Raw genomic sequence first — 3,958 nt, 5'->3', positions numbered from 1 at the left:
CTGCGAGCCCGGCGGATCGTCTCCTGGTGTCATGCTGGCCGAGCACTCCATCACCGGAACCGCCTGTGGTTGCTGGCCGCTCGACGTACTTGTTGGAGATGATGCGAGGCGTTAAGGAGCAAGGAGGGGCGAGATTGGGGCGCAAGGCCATAAATAGGGATAGAGGAACGAGCGGGGGACGAGGGGAGTCGTTGGATGGGAGAGGGATCCGCGTGAGGCGCGCCAGAGGAGGCCGTGGCCGATGGATTGGAGCCGAGTGGATCGCCCACCCGTGGATGAGATGGAGCCATTAAAGGAGGACACATTAGTTTATGGGAGTGCGTGGAAACGAGGAGAAAGGCGAGAGATAATTAAGGAGGACGTTGTTCGAAGACGAGAGAGAGACTATAGATACGCACTCCTTAATTCTCGTTGGATTGAGTCAAGTCCGTTGGGGAATTGGAGCGGCCGGTCCACCTAATGGGGATGGTGACGGTACGTATCAGGACTCCACAATGCACAAGATAGATATGATCTAGCATGGACTTGAACTGCATGATGCTTATATTGTAGTATCAGGTTAATTACTTGAGTTGGTACCTATCTTCAGACTGACTACAGTTTTTTCTCTTTTTAACCATGTAAAGTTTTTTTTTTGACTATGCTGACTACACTTTCATTACTAGATTAAAAGCCTCCCCAAGTTTCATGACTTAGGTTAAAATCTACAGATAGATTTTTGGATTGTATCAGGTTGCTTGCTTGTTTTGGTAGATGAACGTGTCAGCTTCATTGGATTACGATCTCAACTTTCCTTCTTTCTCTCAATAGATGGTGGCATGTCAGCTAATTAAAACAACAAAGCAAACTTTGATTTCACTAGAATAAATTCATTCCAACAGATTTTTCACTTGCTTCTTTGGATTAGGATCAAGTTTCTTTCTTAGATAGATACTCCCTCCGTCCGGAAATACTTGTCATTAAAATGACAAAAGGGGATGTATCTAGACGTATTTTAGTTCTAGATACATCTCTTTTTATCTATTTTGATGACAAGTATTTTTGGACGGAGGGAGTATCCGCTAACTAAAACAACAAAGCAAACCTTGATAGACATCTGACTAAAACAACTAGTTCCAACAGATTTTCCAGTAATTGACTAGATTCCAATGGTGAAACAATGTCTCGCCAGACCAGACCAAATTTATTTTGCACAATTTAGCAGCATGACATGAAGCAAGCATGCTTCAGCTAGTTCAACAGAGATACATGGTAAATCCAACGAGGGACTACAAATTCCATAGCTCCAAGCAACATATTCGATCGGCAGCTTCAAAGTAAGACGATTCTCCTTCGGTCCAATAATAGTTTTCTTTCTTTACATGAAATAAATGGCATCTTTTCATTGATTGATGCCCGGTCTATGAAAAGACCAAAGGTTACAGTCAGCAACAAGGCAACTAACTACATTTACAGAGCAAAGATCCAATGCCGCAAATAAAAAATCGTCATTTTGCCCCGCATCTTCCGAAGAATACCAATTTGAATTAATCAAGATGTTTGGAATTCACAAACTGCTCCTACCAAATCAATAATAGGAATCAAACAGAGCAAGCAAGCTCTTCATCATAATTCCTTCTAAAAACAACAAGACAAACTAATCTAGTGAATCCAATCAAAGACATGAGCCCAGCTTCTACTACTCCATCATGATGTCCATCACAGCGTCCTTCTTCACAAAGAAAGATGTCGAGTGTGACTGAATGGTGACGAGCTGAGCGCCAGCGCTTCAATACGAGACAAGTCAATAGTCAGCGCCGAGCAACACAACATCACGCACCCGCTGGAACTGCAAACCACCAACTCCAGTGCTCAGCGATGCAGACCAACAAAAACAGAAACATGAAAAAACAGAGGGGTAAGTAGGACGCTTGGTGGATTCAAGCTCAAACATGATTTCCTTTCTGGCAGTCCACAACACCAACTACACAGCCAAATGATCCCTACTCCCCATAGCAGCATATTCTACAACAATATATATAGCAAACAATGTATCTGGGAGGCCAAATTTCTAAACAAGGACCAAACTAGCCTGGAGGTTTTGCCTAAAAAGAATCCAGATTCCAGTAAACTGCAGTCTAAATGAACAAAATCCATACTTTGAAGGCCAAAAAGAACTCAAACTGGTCCATCCTTGGAGGAAGCAGAACAACTCTTTTTATTTATAGACTAAAAGTAAAATGTCAAAAGGCAAAACATGCTACAAACTAACACTGTTAAACAATAGCCCTGTTATTTATAAAGTAAAATGGCCTTGTTATTGATGTGAAACCATGATGATAGAAAGTGAACTCTTTGTTTTTTTTTCACAACAGTCCTAATGCAGGGAACTCTTAGTTGCGGGTAACGGCAATCTTTGTTGATTTACAGTGGGTAGGCAAGAAGGCTAGGTCAACAGTCTTACCATTATCTCCCGGGCTTGCATCTACAAAGAGCGGGTGTGGTCCCAGATAACCCACACAAGTTGCCGGAGCCAAACCACTTGAGCACATCAAAGACATCACGTCATCGTCACCATCATCATGCCTCCGTCTCCCAGCTTGTCACGTCGCCATGACAGGTGAGGTTGCCGTGCCACCAACAGTAGCTCTCTGCCTTGTTGAAGAAACACCAAGGAAACATATCCAGACATCAAGCATTGTGTGTGTGGGGTATAGTACCTTGTACTATCTACAATGGTGATCAGCATAGTAGAACAACTAGCACTGTGTTAAAATTTGACAATCTGCAACCTTGTTGAAGAAATACACCCAAGAGCAACAGATCGGCCAACATGCATGTGGAAATTGAGACAAAGTTCTTAGCTGGTTTTACAGAGTAAGGGTCAGCCTCAACAAACATGATCCTTGACTGAACAACATACAATATTTCTCAAAACACAAACACAACTTTGGCGATTCCATTAACTACACTCCACTTCTTGAGTAAACAAGCTAAAAATCATCATCATTAGACTCTGTATAGCTCACTGGAACAAAACAAAAGGGACCAAGACTAAATATTTTGTCCCTATAGTGCTAGAGATTAACAGTATCATGTCAATCAACCGACAATAAACACAACTTTGGAGATTCCATTAACTACACTCCACTTTTTGAGTAAACAAGCTAAAAATCATCATCATTAGATTCTGATAGCTCACAGGAACCGAAAAGAAGAGACTCACTATCTTGTCAACTGTAGTGCTAGAGATTAACATTATCATGCCAATTGATTAAGCAAAGCAACTGAATTACACCAAATAAGAGGGGGGGGGGGAAGTTTGCTTCTGATGCTACCCGCATATCTCATTGCCACTTCATCTGAGCATCATACTACAAGACAAAGCATCGCTCTTATCAATAGATATATGGTCATCTAATTCTGAATGATATATGCATGCACCTCCAATTCCCAGTCCCAGAGTAACAAAAATACAGATTAAGATTTGGTGGGGATGATCCATGGAGTACCTGTGCTTTAGTTCTGGGTCGTGGCTGCTTTTGTTGTTGATGAAGAGAAAAGGTCCGTCTTCTCCTCCTCCGATGATTCCATGAGCTCATAGAGATCGCCATCATCTTTGATTCTTCTGCTTCTTCCACTTAGAGAAGGATGGATGGATGGATGGACTCCATCCATGGATTACTTATTTGGACAACTTGGCAGGGTTGACCATTGATCACTGCAGCAAACAGTTCTTTGCCAACAAACACAGGGTCAAGTGGCTGCATACACAATAATGCATCCTATAGCAGCTCTACTCACAACAAAACAGTTTAAGCAGCGAATAGAACAAGAGATAAAATGTTGGTTCAGTCCTAACACCCTCATGTATTTCGTGTAATCAAGAATACAGTTCGTCTAAAAGATAGCTCTCTCTAAATATAGCCACCTCCGCCCGATGCATAAGCACCGGTGGCTTGAGATGTATAGGGGGGGG

At 42.2% G+C, this 3,958-nt stretch overlaps 1 long non-coding RNA gene across 2 annotated transcripts; it reads right to left on the bottom strand.

Moving 5' to 3' along the window:
- Positions 1-1,393: 1,393 nt before the first annotated feature.
- LOC119344986 lies at positions 1,394-3,922 on the bottom strand. Of its 2 annotated transcripts, none has more exons than XR_005166883.1 (3): positions 3,492-3,922; positions 2,444-3,353; positions 1,394-1,828 (listed from the first exon to the last, which is right to left on the bottom strand). It is a non-coding gene; the product is annotated as an uncharacterized LOC119344986 (long non-coding RNA). The 2 variants fall into 2 exon arrangements; XR_005166882.1 differs by having other exon boundaries at positions 2,444-2,634; positions 3,492-3,906.
- Positions 3,923-3,958: the final 36 nt, after the last annotated feature.

Source organism: Triticum dicoccoides, unplaced genomic scaffold (genome assembly GCF_002162155.2).
Source record: "Triticum dicoccoides isolate Atlit2015 ecotype Zavitan unplaced genomic scaffold, WEW_v2.0 scaffold19663, whole genome shotgun sequence".
Taxonomy (NCBI): Eukaryota; Viridiplantae; Streptophyta; class Magnoliopsida; order Poales; family Poaceae; genus Triticum; species Triticum dicoccoides.
The sequence above is the reverse complement of the archived record's forward strand: the minus strand, read 5'-3'. Positions and strand labels throughout refer to the sequence as shown.